A 17,062-nucleotide genomic window follows, 5' to 3' on the forward strand; every position below is an offset into this window, starting at 1 on the left:
ACATGAACATCTGTGCTTATTTCTGAGACATGAGTTTTTGAATGTGTTCATATTTAGACAGTGTGCATCTGTCTGCTGAAACTGTGATGATGAACCTGAGGTGATGGTCAACAGAAGGCAAATATACATCAATATAAAACAATATTGAAGTAATGTCTTTACCCTCTGCAGCATGTGGACGCTGTGCACGCAATCACCTTATTCACTGTAGTAAACATGCACCGCTAGCTCACGTGACTGACTGTCTCCATGGTTACATTGTATATTATTAGCTATGTAAACAGCTTCCAAAGATACCGCCATAGCTCTCTGCAGCTGTAACACTTTCACACTTTGCAAATCATTTCATGTTTTTGATCGTTATGAAGACAGAATGTGTTTTTAAGGTCATGCTAGGCGGTTGCTATGGTGGTTGCTGTGGACTTGGGTGGACCGCGTCCGATTCCTGTTATTAGCTGTCCGCCACAGGAAGGCTGCGTTCCAAGTAGTGACAGTCTGCCGCAACTCGAACTCAAACCCCACTTTGTTCTTTAATTATAGGCCTTTTATAGCCGTTCATGACACGCACACACACACATAAAGCACTTTGCCTCACCATGAGAATGCAACTTCACCTAACCTAACCTTAAAGTATCTGATATAGGATAGAAAAATGAAGCAACCAGAGATTTAATGATGAAGACTCTGGGTTCTGTAGTTCACGTTTTACAGTCCTGAATGACTCTTTGCATATGATTTATTGAAGAGGAGTTTAGAATGCACTTTACATTTAGACTGTTGCTGTTTCATTTTTTACATTGTTGCCGTGTTATGTCATGAATAAGGTTCACCTGCTGGGGGTTTGATGGATCAGCTGGACAATACAGTCAAAGACAGACTTCATTCATCATATGCAAGAATCCTAGTTGGATTTTTGTTGTCACTCATGTTTTTGAACCAAATATTGAAAACAATTCTGACAGACTGGATACCTGGTCAGGTGTACATTACCTTGTACTCAAGCATCCCAGGACAGAGCCCTGCCCCACCATGAGCCTGGGTGGATACGTGGTTATTAATATAAAAGGACCAATACTGAATATGAATATTTCATGAAAATTGAATTATAATACAAATTAGTAATAAGGGTTTCTCTGCGCCCTTATCTACCCCATACTCAAAGAGCTGCGGGCAGAGAGGGTGACAGGAGAGGATGGCACTGAAGAGAAGATGCTCGGTTTCTGGAGTCTCCTGGTCCTGTCAGTATTAGTAGGATGCATCTGCTGTCTTCTCGTGGATGCTCACCTACCTTGACTCCTTCCAGCCTGGTATGGATTTCCCAACACTGCGGACAGTGGCCCACGTCAGAGACGTTTAATATTGATTACATATGTCTGAATTGCTAACCCTAACCCTAACCCTAGCTCAACAGACCACAATGCCCTGGACTGTCAGTATTATTACATGCTGTGAACATAAGTACCTTTGATCACAGTTTATATTGTAAAAGAGAAGGAATATTGGAAAGAAAGATCAACATTGTGATATTATTTCTTCCAAACTGACCAGAAACATGCTTGTCAGACTCTCACAGCAAAGGATCAGACTCACTGTGCATGACAGCTCAGGCCAATGATGTCTGTTAGAGTGTCAGTTGTTTAGTGCTTCTGTACAGTTAGGGTCACGTCTCTATTTCAGAATAATTAATATGCGGAAAACACTAAAAGTTGATTGTCTTCCAATATTCTAGCATAATTAAAAAACTTTGACTTTGTAAGTACATATTATTAGTCCTAATGCCAGCATGATTCTTCATAACTCCTGCTTTGAAATACTGAACTTTAAAATGTACCTGATGAAAGATCATTTACAGTGGCACTCTGTCAGGATCATTCTGACTGTAAGATCACTGTATTAATCTGAATCCTTCTGAAATGTGCTGTGAATGAATGCTGATGCAACTCACTGTGGGAAAGCTGTTAATAAAAGGAATCTGTGACACATGCAACACATTCACAGAGGAAGAGGACACAAAGGGAGGACACGCAGAGGCTGTGTTGAAGTCAGAAATCCAAATCTTTATTAAAAAACAGGCGGCGGTAACAAACAGGAAGACGAGCAGTCCATCAAACAGTCTACAGGGTCAAACATACAGAGAATTCAAACAGCAGTAAAAAATAACTGGACACTGACAAACTTAAAGCAATGTGTGACGCAATAGAAGGAAGCAGCGCAGTATATTCACTGAATTATCATCAATTACAAAAGAGAAAAACGACGATTTCTAAGGATTATTTTCTTAAATGCAGTTAGTGTGGCTGGTAAAGATGGAAACATACAGAATGTAAACTGTGTGAGTTTGTGAACTTTGTTAGTAACAAATGAGGTAAAAACCCAAAACAGACAAAACACAGAAAGAGGCTCTCAGTATTCATTCATAATTAGAAAGAAACATTCTGGTCATGGATTTTTACAGTCTTAGTTCCGCTCGCTGTCATCATTATAATCATCATGATCAATGGCGAGGTCCTGAGGTGGGTGGGGCTGTCTCTGGTGATGTCACCATGAAGGAACAGCATCTGGCACGTGTTGGTGAAACATCCCAGTACACTGGTGTAGTTTCCTCTCCAGCTGTTTGACACGTGACACTTGAACATTAAGGGGAAGAAGAAGAAACAGTGTTAGGTCAGGTGACCACATGGTTTCTAAAGTAACTGACAGGAAGTAACCAGGCCGTTAGAAATGGATGGCATGTGTTTAGAAATACTGGAGTTGGGTAACTCTACTTACCAAAAGCAGAAGCACACAGATGAAGGATCAGATGCTGAATGTTGCAGGAACATGCTCATGTGTGGTGGTCATTCAGTGCTGCTCCGGCAGGTTAGACAGTCCAAGACTGATATGCTGCTCCTCCTCCTTTATGCATTCCAAGGAAGAGGGAGGAAGTTACAAACTGATCCTACCACACTTCACGTGTCTCGCTATGAAACCTAACGGATCAATGGTTAAGCTGTTTTGTGCCCTTGGCCTTATCAGCACCTGTAAAGGGAGTTGTTTTCTCAAACTGCTGACGCTGAAGTAAGTTCATCTAGTTTTAGAAACTTTCACTGAACAGTAACAGTGTCACAACTAAGCATATGCATAAGCACTTAAATACTTTAAATGAGAATAACAGAAAATTTCTATTACAGAGGCTAGAGCCTGTCCCAGTAGTCATAGGTAGAGCACACCTGGACAGGTCACCAGTCTGTCAGAGGACTAACACAGAGACAGACATCAGAGTAACAAATCTATTTAAAATTAATGTAAGTTTGCTGCAGCTGTATGTATGAACATGTGTTTCTGTGCTCACAGTCCACCTCTCAGGAACCTGCAGTTCACTTTTAGTCTACTTTAAACAGACCTCACAAAAGGCTGATGTGGCTGGATCAGTAGTCTGATTTAAGTACGATACCTTTGGCCAGGGATTAATCTGGTGCATCGCTTCACTGCAGTCTTACGTATTTTCCCCACACCTGAATAAAAAATACTGATATATACAAATAACAGCTTCAGCTGATGCAGCCTGACTCAATCCTAAATGTTCAGCACACAGAGACACAGAGGTGCCGTTTAAAGTTTAGTGTTAACCTGAGTCACTGATCATTTGCAGTATTACAGAGTCTGGCAGTCTTTGCATGATGCACACTACACTGTAAGTTTCTAGCTGACTCTCAGGTGTGACAGGTGTGCCAGCAGGAAAGAGTAATAATAACCTGCATCCTGAGGTTTGTCATGCAGGATTAAAGGAGCCAGGCTTTGTTCACACAGCTAGGATTGTATTTTACACTGACCCTGGGTCAGTATAAGTATCATACAGTTTAAACGAAGCACTGAAACTTTTGTGTTCATACTGGAGTGCAAAATTAAAACCAATGGAAGATGGACAAGAAAAGTTCAAAGCCATCAGGTGCTCAGTTTAGAAAAATTAGAAAAGAAGAGGAGGAGAAATGAGCCAAAGATACAGGTAAGCAGATGTGTGATTGGATAATGGCAGGTCATCCTGAAACAATCAGAATCAGAATACTTTATTAATCCCTAAGGAAATTATGTGCATTACAGTTGCGCCAAAAAGAAAAATAGTGGTAAAAATAGTAACAGTAACAGACTAAACTCCAAACATTATGTTACAGATTTTAATATATTTGTGGGACCAAAATGCCCGTCCCCACAAGTTTGAAGACATTTTTGAGACTCAGAATGTGGTTTTAGTGTCAGGGACAGTCAGGTCAGGGTTAGGCATTCAGTCTTAATGGTTAGAGTAAAAGGCTGAGGAGAGCATGATGTCAAATAGATGTCCCCACAAGGATATGAAAACACAACCGTGTGTGTGTTACTGTGAATTTGTGAGACAAGTGAAGATTTCAGAATCAGTGAGAAATGTTTCACTTCCTGTTGGTGAAGAAGAGCAGACTCCTCTTCAGCCACAGAAATGAAGAAGCTTTTATTTTGTCAGCCTGACAAACACGAGCTCAGCCACGAGCAGAGGCGACCCTGCAGAGGTGAAGGTCACAGTCAGAATCAGCGCCAGAGAACCGCACAAGGACGGCCTCATTGGTCACGGCTGAGTTCATTATGTGATGGTAACAAGCTGATTATTACAGAACAGGAAACACACGTCTGCTCATCAAACACCAGCTGCTGCTGCTTTTATCAGTCTGACAACAAAACCTCACAAGAAAGAAGTTTTTGTGAGTTTGCAGCGTTCCTCTAAACTGAAAACTAAAACAGACTGAAAATGGGAACACGCACCCACACTGGAGAGTCAGGCAGCTTAAATGTGTTTGTCTTCATCTGTAGTTACGTTTCATTGGCTGGAAATGTGCTAACTGGAATCCTTCATGAGTCCAGATGAATAAAAACAAGTGTTTACTGCTCCACGCTGCACGAATCTGAATCAAAATCACTCAGACGCGCCCACGTAGGCATTCCACTAAAACCATGTGACCACCTTCACCTTTAAACCTGTCGTGAATATAATTTTAGACTCTTCACTTTATTTTGAAAGAACAGATTTGCAGGAAGTGCGGCTGCTGCAGAAACTCTTCACTTTTCACTGGCTTTAATCTTGAAGGTTTCTCCAGATGTGGAACTTTCATGCTAAACATTCAACATCTGACGACCGTCTCCGTGTAAAACACTGACAAACTCAAACTTTATACGGTAACTGACAGATTTATTCCTCCATTTTCAGGCATTTCACAATGAACTTGGATTAGTTTGATGATTTTATTCACGTTGGTGAATAAAACCAGCCAAGAGGCTGATTCCTGCAGAGGAGGAGGCAGAGTGGAGGAATCTGCAGGTTCTGTCTCTAACACACAACCAGAGCTTCAATCATAACGAGCACATAATAAAACCATGATCCCCCCTGATCGACTCTTTTAGCCTGTTTCCTCTGGATCGAACAGGATCTAACAAACCCCAGCTTCTGCTGGGACACTGGTCATCATGGGAGGAAAAAGATGGCTGCCATGTTGCTGTTTCCTTTCTTACACCAGGGTTATACTTCCTGTATCTGTGGGTCTGAGTTTTTAATCAGAGGATGAACTTAAAGCTTTCAGTCTGCTCTACAACCCACCACCTATCCACACGTCTTCTAAGTGGACTGGAAATCAGTAAAACTTCTACCAGACTTTAGAAAATATTGCATTAAGATGAGCAGACAGATTTTAATCTCAGCATCGTGCACACAGATTTTTCAGGACACTGGAAGAGTTCCTGCCGTGGATTTAGATGTTAGTGTTGTGTGGATGATCCCATTCTGTGATCTTTGTGTTACTAACACTGATGCTTTTACACTTTAGGACCCTCGAGACCTCTGCTGCTCAGCCGTCCTGATCGCTGCCTCCACTTTAACCAGAGGCTGTAACCTCTGATCATTTCACCTGCACCGGCAGTAAAACTCTTCTCCAGAACCAAATGTGCCATAAACCTGTCACAGCTTCATCATCAGCTCAGTCTCAGCAACATGCAGACGACCGAGCAGCAGAAACTCTGCAGGGAACGTCTGAAGTCTGTTCTTCAGTTTTCCCAGCTCACTGTTTATTGAACATGAGACAGAAAAATAACTTCACCTTTAATGTGAAACTTTTATTGCCTGTGACATGTTTGCAGGAAGTTTTCATGCTGTGATTTAGTGTCACAGCCATAAATATCACACAAGGTAAAAACTACAAGTCCCAGCATCCTCTGTGTTTAGGGAGGAGCAGTGAAACAATGTACATTTCAAATTCCTTTAATTTTAAATATGTTTATATTGTCTATCCTGTAAAATAGTCAGATGTCTATTCATATTAATGTACAGAATTCACCTGCTTGCTGCTACTACTGTACATTCACCCAATATATATATATATAATGTTCTTCCTCTACCCCCCCAATTTTTTCACATGTCGAGGAGCGTGTCAGGCTACATTTCACTGTGTGTTATACTTATATAACTATGCATGTGGCAAATAAAGAACCTTGAACCTTGAACCTTGAAAGTGAAAGTGTTGATCCTCCGTTCAGAGCAGCAGGAGGAGGAAGGTGGAGCTGAGGCAGGTGAGTGTTAACATGAATATGTTTCTTCTTATGACATAAAATAATTCCACGCTGTTCGTGTCTGTGGGTGAAACGTGAGGCCGGTCGGCTCCTCTGAGCGCTGGTTTCCTGTAAGTAGAGAGGAAGTGAGTTTAGCTGAGAGAGCAGGAGGTGAGTGAGAGCTGTGCTGAGGCAGGTGAGTGTTAACACCGCTCTGACATTACTGTGTCTCTGTGGCGGGAACAACAGGCTCCGTCAGTGGAGGCAAAAATAATCAGACTTTGGTTTTTCAAAGGAAACTACTTTATGTTGGGAGAAGCTGCGCGCTCATTGGATAACGGCTTGTCAATCTCAAGTTATTAGCCAATGAGCGCGCAGGTTCACAGTAAGACCCGCCCTTATCACGACGTCTTTTAAAAACTAAAATGGCGACAGAAACTTTTTTTTTTAAATTAAACTTTATTTACAAACAACAGTATAACATACAAGGCACCATAATTAATCCGATTATGTTACATCCTTGGTTGAGCATCAGAGGCGGAGCCAGATATTTGAAACACCCGGGGCTTAGCCCAAAGAGTAGTATGCATGTGGGATTTTTTTTTTTTGGGGGGGGGGGGGGGGGGGTAGAAATGACTGAAAGATTAATTGGCTCTGTTTTGAGTTTTGTTCAAAAAAGAATGACTTCATATAGGGAAAAATCTATATCACATGTGCAGGACACCTTAAACGAGTTTTTTAATTAAGCAGCAAGGCAGAACAAGGTCAGGGCTGTATCAAGACACGAGGACTAAACCCCAATTCAACCAGACCCAGAACTGATCCAGAATTAAAACAGGACTACAACAGTTCAAAATCAGGACTACTGAGGACTTAACCAAGACAGAACCACAATCAGAACTAGATGATAGCACTAAAAATCATCATAGACCTGCACTACACTTGTTTTTTAATTCTACCAAAGTCCACTATTTAGATTGAGAAAAGTTTATATAATTATTTAGCCTTGTTGTGCGAACAAGCTGCATAACTTAATAAATACAGAATTTGAAAAATAACAAACCTAAAAAGAAACACTAGGTACGAGATACATGAGGACCTATGATACGCTGATACTTTTGGTAAACAACCATTTGACTAACATGCGTGTCTCACCTGCTCTTGTTCATCTGTTCTGTCCTCGTTCTCCTCTCTCTCCCTCTTTGTGCTGACAATCATCAAATATACAGTTGAAACCAGATATTTACTCTTCAGATAAAAACACTTTTTTAATTGTAACATCAAATCAGACAAAATGTTTATTTTTTTAGATTGATAAATATAAAAACATATTTGTTAACTTTAAGAGTAAAGAGAGAAACTATCTGTATTTCTTAATTGCAAATGGCACCAAATTGTATTCAAACTGAGCCACACTTATGGAGCTCCACAGTTCTTTTTCTGGTGTTTTGGTTGACATCTCTTGATGTTCCCATGTCACAGAAACAGGCTCTGTGTTTTGCCTTATATGCATCCACAGCTGTGCCACCAGTTTACTCACATGGACTCTACAAACCTATCAGAAGCTTCTTCAGCTCAGAATGGAATCGTCTGGAGTTTTCTTATTAATTAACAATAAACTTAGTGTATATGTACTCCTTAATATGATGAAAGTGATAATAAATAGACAGCTCTGTCTCTCTTTATTCTGACATTTAACTAATTCAAAAGATATTTCAATATTTATCTAAAACAAAAGTTTAATCTAAATTGATGTTGTACAGTAAAAATGTTTTATGTTTTCTCCCTAAAGTGTATGTAAATATCTGGTTACAAATGTGAATATCCTGCTGTGTACTGAAATCCCTCTTGTTTTGCATAGAAATATACTGAACAACATACAAAGCATAATATATAAAATAACATCTACCTGAGTTTTTTCTTTGAAAGAACCCTCTAATGTCCATTCTTATATTTCAGTACATAACTGAAACCGATTTAGTCGGGGAGGGTAAGAACTGAAAATATGAAATAAACACACGTAAGCTAAGACTCTCTAAAAAAATAGCATTTGTTCGGCTTTTCATTTCGCCATTTGTTGATTCACTTGAAGAGCAAGTAACGTAATATTGGTCAAGTGATCAGTTTGATATCAATCTTTCGTGATGCACCGTCATATTTACATTATTTGTACAGTACGAATGATTTTCTTTGGTACCTGGTCAAACTTCAGCTCTCCTTAGTATGGCTGGCTGCGTTTCTCCAACAGCGCACTCACTGCTGGCAGCAGCTGCCCCGCCCCCTCGCTCAGTCGCTTAGTGCCTGAGCTCGGATCATACCAATATCAGGGGGGATTCACGCACAGTCGTAAATTCCCACAGTGTGCACTATGTGCTTCGAATATTGTGTGTACTTTTTGTTTTATACAGTTGTCAGCCAGGCATCTAACTATGAAAAATTACACTCCAAAAGACCCCGGGCTTCTGACAAAACAACCCGGGCTTAAGCCCAGTAAGCCACCCCCACGCTCCGCCCCTGTTGAGCATTATAGCAAAACAAACAAACAAACAAAACGACCAAAAAAAACAAAACAACAACAACAATAAGCACAAAGCAGTCATTGAAGGACTTGAACCAAAGGCAAAAAATAACGTGCAAAAAAAGGGCAGTCGTGATTATAAAATAGGGAGGTTTTTTTTTAACATAGATTAAACTCTTTAAATAAAACAACAAGTTTATGGGCTTTCTTGTTATTCACAAGTTTCAGCGATTTAGCCCAGAGTCTAAAGTCATTCAGCCATCTGTTTATACATGGTTTAGCTTTAAAGTATCTGCATTTGTGAAGAAAACATTTTCCCATTAACAAAATCGTCCTAATCAACAGGTCAAAATCTGCATTCTCAGCAAGTATTCCAAATTTTATTACTGTCACTGTCAAATGTGGTAACTGAATTCTCCTGTCCAAAAATTAGTAGTAAGTCCATCTGTCCCTGGGGACTTGTTTAATGCCATTTTCATGACCACCAAATCCAGTTCCTCAATTTTAAACTCTGAATCCCACAGATCTTTGAAAGGCTTGTCAATACATGGGATGAGATTATGAATCTTATCAAAGAAACTATCAGAATCAGCTGCTGAATATTCTGAGGAGTACAATTTGGAATAAAAAGTGAAGACTTCCTTTTCAATCTTTCTGAAATCTTTACATTCAGTCCCATTTATCAACAAGCTTGAGATTAGATTTCTCTGCTGTCTACACTTTTCCAGCTTACTAAAATATGATGAGTTCTTTTCTAGTGATGGGTCGTTCGCGAACGAAATGGCTCTTAGAGCCGGCTCTTTGAAGTGAACGACGGGAGCCGGCTCCTTATTGGGAGCCGTGGGGGTTTTTTTTTTTCTTTCTCTTGCCCTCTCACTAACCTTTTTCGCTTAATGCCACACCTGAGCCTTGTGTTTGCGCTGAGCAGAGGGGGGAGGGAAGCAAACACAGCTGTGCGTTTGTGCCCCTCCCCCCTCTGCTCAGCGCTGGGCAGAGGGGGGAGGGGCGGTAGTTACACTCACAGCAGCAGTAGAACACGAACAGAGCAGGAGGGAGAGAGAGAAAGAGAGCAACAACAAGAGACAACGTCGTCAATTTAGAAAGGTACAGTAAAGAAAATGAGTGAAGCAACCAAGAAAACAAGCAAAATCTGGAACCACTTCAATTTTATTGACAGTACAAAGGCAGAGTGTAGAGTCTGCAAGAAAAGAATTTCATATAGAGCTGGCTCCACAAACAATATGAATAGGCAAGCAGGAAGGCTCTCTCCCAAAAAATCATCCCAGGCATATATGAAAGAGAACGTGCATAACTGCAAGAGAGGGTTTAAAAAAAGTGCGCATGCGCCAACCAGCGTGCAGCCTGTTACAGTCGCTCCTGCTTTTCTCTTAGTTTAGCTCTTTTTTCTTACGTATTCTTTTTTTTTCTGACTTGTATTTTCCTCCGTTTTCTATCTCTTACTCAATCATGTGGATTGAGAGAGTTTTTGTTCTTCTGGTGGCCGTGGAACTGTTACTTTTATCATGGAACGGGACCGCGGCACATCTCCTACACGCACGGACTGTTTACTCCAGAGATCAGCTGATCGCCCTGATGCCGGCCGGCTCGCTGGCCAGGCCCGCAGAAGTGCCCGCAGAAGTACCAGCTGAAATTTGGAGGAAAACACATCGGGGATGCAGAGGTCAAGGACAGAAGAGAAGAAAAAAGGTGACGGTGAGACAGCGGAGGCTCGAAGCGAGGAGGAGGTTTAAACCGTGTCTGCCGTCTATCGTGATGGGAAATGTGCGATCGTTGGCAAGTAAAATCGACGAGCTCTCAGCACTGGTACGGAGTCAGAGGGAATACCGAGAGTGTAGCCTGATGTGTTTCACCGAATCATGGCTGCACCAGGTCATTCCCGATGAGAATGCTTCCGTGGAAGGCTTCCACACTGTTCGGGCGGACAGGGACAGCATCGCTAGCGGTAAGCGTAAAGGAGGTGGGCTTGCTGTTTTAGTTAACAACCGGTGGTGTAACCCTGCCAACATAACAATCAAAGAAAGGATTTGTTGCCCGGACACTGAACTGTGTGCTGTTGGACTCAGGCCGTATTATTTACCCAGGGAATTCTCTCACGTCATCTTGGTGGCTGTTTATGTTCCCCCCTCTGCTAACCCCACAGCTGCATGTGACACTATCCACTCTGCCATAGCTCGGCTACAGACTCAGCACCCGAGTGCCTTTATTGTGATCTCGGGTGACTTCAACCATGTATCACTGGACAATACACTACCAACATTCAAACAATATGTGGACTGTCCCACCAGGGGAGAGAAAACTTTAGACTTACTGTATGCTAACGTCAAGGATGCATACAGCTCCTCCTCCCTCCCCCCACTTGGTAGGTCAGATCATAACCTGATTCACCTCACCCCCCGCTATGTGCCAATTGTGAGGAGGGAACCTGTGACCACCAGGACTGTTAGGAGGTGGTCAGAGGAGGCAATAGCGGAACTACAGGGCTGTTTCGAGGTGACCGACTGGGAAACACTCTGTGAGCCTCACGCCGAGGACATCAATGGGCTTACTGAGTGTATCACAGACTACATAACTTTCTGCACCGACTCCATTGTTCCAGCTCAGACTGTTCATTGTTACCCAAATAACAAGCCGTGGGTGACTAAGGACATCAAAGCCCTCCTCAATAACAAGAAGAGGGCTTTCAGAGGGGGCAACAAAGAGGAGGTGAGGAAGGTCCAGGTGTTACTAAAGGACAAGATCAGAGAGGCTAAGGACAATTACAGGAGGAAGCTGGAGTGGAAACTCCAGCAGAACAGCATGAGAGAGGTGTGGAGGGGCATGAAGACCATCACTGGATTCAGGCCAACCAACAGCAGGGGAGCTGAGGGAGGTGAGAATAGAGCCGACGAGTTGAATCTGTTTTTCAATAGATTCGACACCACAGTGTCTGCTCCCACCCCCACAACCTCACCTGCAGTCAGTCTGGAATCCAGAGCCACACCACTGTGCCAGCCTCTCTCTTCACATGTTGCCTCCTGTGAGATTCCTGACACCCCTCCCCCACCCATCACCTTCACTCAATACCAGGTTGAGATGCAAATGAGGAGACTTCACTCAGGCAAGTCTGCTGGACCAGACGGAGTGAGTCCCCTTGTCCTCAAGGCCTGTGCCCCCCAGCTGTGTGGAGTCTTTCATAAACTGTTTATGCTGAGTCTGAGTCTGCAGAGGGTCCCGGTGATGTGGAAGACATCATGCCTCGTCCCTGTACCAAAGACGCCTCGTCCCAGTGGCCCCCAGGATTACAGGCCCGTGGCACTGACCTCCCACATCATGAAGACCCTGGAAAGGCTCATCCTGGACCAGCTGCGACCCATAGTAAGACCACATCTGGATCCCCTTCAGTTCGCTTATCAGCCTCGTCTCGGAACAGAGGACGCCATCATCTACCTGCTCAATCGTGTCTACACCCATCTGGACCAGCCGGCGAGCACTGTGAGGGTCATGTTTTTTGACTTTTCCAGTGCTTTCAACACCATCAGGCCGACCCTCCTGGGTGATAAGTTAGCAGCGATGCAGGTGGATGCTTCTCTGGTGTCCTGGATTGTTGATTACCTGACAGGAAGACCACAATATGTACGTCTCCCACAGTGTGTGTCTGACAAGGTGATCAGCAACACAGGGGCACCACAGGGGACTGTCCTCTCCCCCTTCCTCTTCACCCTCTACACCACAGACTTCAGCCACTGCACGGAGACCTGCCATCTTCAGAAGTTTTCTGATGACTCTGCGGTGGTTGGATGCATCAGCAGGGATGATGAGACAGAGTACCGGGCTGTGGTCGACTCCTTTGTCACGTGGTGTGAGCAGAATCATCTGCAGCTCAACGTGGCAAAGACCAAGGAACTGATCGTGGACTTCAGGAAGACCAGGAAACACTTGACCCCTGTTTCAATCCAGGGGGTCAGTGTTGACATTGTGGAGGACTATAAATACCTTGGAGTACACATTGACAATAAACTGGACTGGGCTAAAAACACCACAGCACTTTACAGGAAGGGCCAGAGTCGTCTCTATTTTTTGAGGCGACTGAGGTCCTTCAACATCTGCCAGAAAATGCTGAGGATTTTCTATGAGTCTGTGGTGGCCAGTGCGATCCTCTATGCTGTTGCATGCTGGGGGAGCAGGCTGAGGGTCGCAGATGCCAACAGACTTAATAAACTGATCCGTAAGGCCAGCAATGTTGTGGGGATGGAGCTGGACTCCCTCAAGGTGGTGTCGGAGAGGCGGATGCTGTCCAAGATAAAGACAATGTTGGATAACACCTCCCACCCACTCCATGACATGTTGGTCAGTCACAGGAGCTCGTTCAGTGAGAGACTGAGATTACCGAAAAGCACCACTGAACGACACAGGAAATCATTCCTGCCTGTGGCCATCTCCCTGTACAACGCATCCACTTAACACACTGTTTGCTGCTACAACTACACATGTTTCTTTTCCAAATATTTATTTATAAGTGACTTATGTATGTATGTATGTATGTATGTATATGTATATATTGTACTATTCTTAGTTAGCGTATTGTCTGTCTTGTCTTAATGTTGGTTTAAAATGGAGCACTGTAACAAAAAATAATTTCCCCCAGGGATCAATAAAGTATTCTGATTCTGATTCTGATTCTGAAAAAGCCACAGCAGTGTGTCTAACAACTGACAGCTGGACATCCCAAACCACCACATCCTTCTCGTCAGTTACGTGTCACTTTATTGAAAATTATAAAATGGTATCCTGTCTTCTGGATTGTTTTGAGTTCAGTGACAGACACACTTCTGAGAACTTAGCAGAAGAGCTGCTCAAAGTGGCAAAAGAGTGGGATGTGGAAAAGAAAGTGGTTTGCTGTGTTACTGACAATGCAGCTAACATAACAAAAGCAATTAAAATCCTGAAATGGACCCACCACCCATGTCTTGCGCACACAATTAACCTTGTTGTGAGAGATGCTTTGAAGGTGATGAAGCCAGCTGTGGACAAAGTGAAGGCAATAGTGGAATTTTTCCACAGGAGCACAACAGCCACACACAAGCTCAAATCTACCCAACAACAGATGGGCATGCCTGAGCTAAAGCTCAAACAAGAATGTATCACAAGGTGGAACTCAACCTTTCATATGCTAAAACGGATTCTGGAGTCCAAGGATGCTGTCATCTCTACCCTGGCAGTTATCAATGCACCGGTTGACCCTCTGAGCCATGAGGAATGGGAGGTACTACAGCAGGCATGCACTGTTTTGGAGCCATTTGAGCAGGTCACCGTGGAGATCAGTGCAGACAGGTGAGTGTGCAAATGTTATTGCATTATTATTATTAGTAGTAGTAGTCGTAGTTAGTTGCATTGCTGGTATGAAAAGTAGATTAGACATGATCATAAATAATAATATACTGCTGAATTTTAAAAAAGCATAATTTTGAAACTTGTTATGTACTCTTTTTCAGCCATGTCACAGCCTCCAAAATGTTAATCCTGTGCAAGGGTCTGCAGAGAGTGACAGCTGAACACCAAACCAGAGTAACTACTGGAAAAGTGAAAGAGTTGGTGGATGCTCTCTGTGCATCCATGGACAGAAAATTCCACAGAATGGAATATAATGCTGTTCTCTCTGAAACCACCATTCTTGATCCAAGATTCAAGAAGCTGGTCTTTAATGACAACAGAGCGGTGGATGAAGCTCTTCAGAGAATAACTGCAGCAGCAAGATCCAGCCAACCAACTCCACTGCCAGGGAACCAAGAGGGAGAAGAGGCAGAAGAGGATGAACAAAAGGAGCAACAAGCATCTGCTGTTTGGAGGTTCTTTGAAGAACGAGCAAATAGAGACACTACCAGAAGGAATCCCTCAGCAGATGTAATACTGGAAGTGAGATCCTACATTGATGAGCCCCTTTGCCAGAGAAGTGCAGATCCACTGAGCTGGTGGGAGACAAAGGCTTATACTTATCCACGTCTTACCCAGGTGATGACACGGAGACTTTGCATTGTAGCAACATCAGTCCCCTCAGAGAGAATCTTCTCCAAAACAGGACAGATAATGAATGACAGAAGAAACCGGATCAGCTCCTCAAAGCTAAGGCACTTGATATTCCTGAATGCCAACCTTTCCGTCAATTAAAGATCTGGTTGTTCATGTTTTCTTTTTGTTTTGCATATTTTAATTGATATTTTATTGTGTTGTGGTTTGTAGTGTTTTGTGTTCTTTCGTTTTGAATTGGTTTAAAAGGAAAAAAGCTGAAAATTTAAAAGGAAAAAAGTTGAATTGTAAATAGTTGGTTTTTGTACTTATAATTTTTTTTTTTTACATTTTGTGTGCTGTGAATAAATACAAGAATATTTATATGATAAACATTTATAAATAAAAAAGACATTTTTTACATTAGTAGTTCATTGTGTGCATGATTTTATATTGTTGTTAATAATAAATTACTTAAAGCAATAAAACAACCTGAAGAGCCGGTTCGGAGCCGAAAGAGCCGGCTCTTTTTAGTGATCTGAGCCGAAAGAGCCGGTTCTCTAAAAAAAGCCGGAAATCCAATCACTATTCTTTTCACCTGCCTCAATCCACTTGGCTCTCGATCTTATAAAGGCACCGTGGGCTTTCTCTAGGTAAAGATCGTCCAATTTAGTTTGCAGAGGTGTGGACTCGAGTCACATGACTTGGACTCGAGTCAGACTCGAGTCATTAATTTTATGACTTTAGACTTGACTTGAAAAAATGTTCTAAGACTTGTGACTTGACTTGGACTTTTACACCAATGACTTGGGACTTGAATTGGACTTGAACCGGTTTACTTGAAAAGACTTGATATTTTACCCCAAATATAAAATTTAACATGCATATTATATAGAGATTGAAAATGTGACGTCATTCACGGGTAGAACCGCAAAGGATTCTGGGAACTCGTGGCAAGCGGTACTAGCGCACGCAGGCTTTCAATTAAAATCAGTTATACAGCAATAAAAAGAAACACAAAAATGTCAAGAAGCCGTTGTATTATTAACTGCAATAGCCGGTCGCATGACAGCCACGGGAAGCCGACGGGTAAAGAGATCGGTTGTTATCGGATTACGTCGTTGAAGAGAAATTGTTCGAGCCATGTTTCCGAAGTAACAAAGACGCGACGGATGGCCTGGATTGCAGCCATTCAAAGATCAAATATAACGTCCCAGAACACTCCAGCTCACAGGTTAGTCTGCTCCAAGCATTTACACGAAGGTCAGTGTTTTTTAGTAGTTAATACGTCATTTTCATAACATAATTGGTGATATAGGTTACAAGCAAGTCTGGCGCTGAACAGAAATTGTCGCGCTATGCTCCTTTATTTATTGTGCATAAATAGTGAATTGTCCTGACACAATATTGCGTTTCGCTTCTGTTATTATGGTACATTGACAAAAACATATACTTTTATTCACAGGATAAAACAGGTTTTTTGTATCACTAATTGCCCAGTACGATTACAGCATACAGTATTATTGTCACTGCTACATTTCTGTGATGGGTACCAGAAATTATTTCCACTACTAATTAATTACCGTTGAGCTCAAAGGTCCTATTAATAAACGGTTAAGGAATGTATATTTATGACGACGATTTGTGAGACTGGTAAACTTATGATACGTACGATGGTCTTTCGTTCGACACGGTGCATTTCAAGGTCCTGCACCCATCCGTCGGTAAACTGTACCTGGGCTTGTTGCAGTGACCGGAAGTTACTAAACTTCATGAGTGTATGCGCTCACTCCAAGAACCGTATGATTATAAATATGCATATAAATATGCTACAATGAGATAGCTGACTTCATCTAACTAGCAAATGTTGTCCAGGCTACGTTGGTGATACAGTTTTTTTTAATGTGTATGATATTTTTGTCATGCGATTTTAAAGCTGGTCCTACAACCGCATCCAAGAATAACATGCAGCTTATCTCAGAACTGTCGGTGAAAATT

At 42.3% G+C, this 17,062-nt stretch overlaps 1 protein-coding gene and 1 long non-coding RNA gene across 2 annotated transcripts in view; one reads left to right on the plus strand and one right to left on the minus strand.

Moving 5' to 3' along the window:
* Positions 1-17,062, plus strand: part of LOC145423961 (NACHT, LRR and PYD domains-containing protein 12-like) — a 943,237-nt gene that overhangs the window by 328,210 nt on the left and 597,965 nt on the right. The gene's annotated exons all lie outside the window — the stretch shown is intronic.
* On the minus strand, positions 2,037-2,900 carry LOC145424004 (uncharacterized). Its single transcript, XR_013904954.1, has 2 exons — positions 2,770-2,900; positions 2,037-2,627 (listed from the first exon to the last, which is right to left on the minus strand). It is a non-coding gene; the product is annotated as an uncharacterized LOC145424004 (long non-coding RNA).

The sequence above is a fragment of the Astatotilapia calliptera genome, chromosome 23, assembly GCF_964374335.1.
Source record: "Astatotilapia calliptera chromosome 23, fAstCal68.1, whole genome shotgun sequence".
Taxonomy (NCBI): domain Eukaryota; kingdom Metazoa; phylum Chordata; class Actinopteri; order Cichliformes; family Cichlidae; genus Astatotilapia; species Astatotilapia calliptera.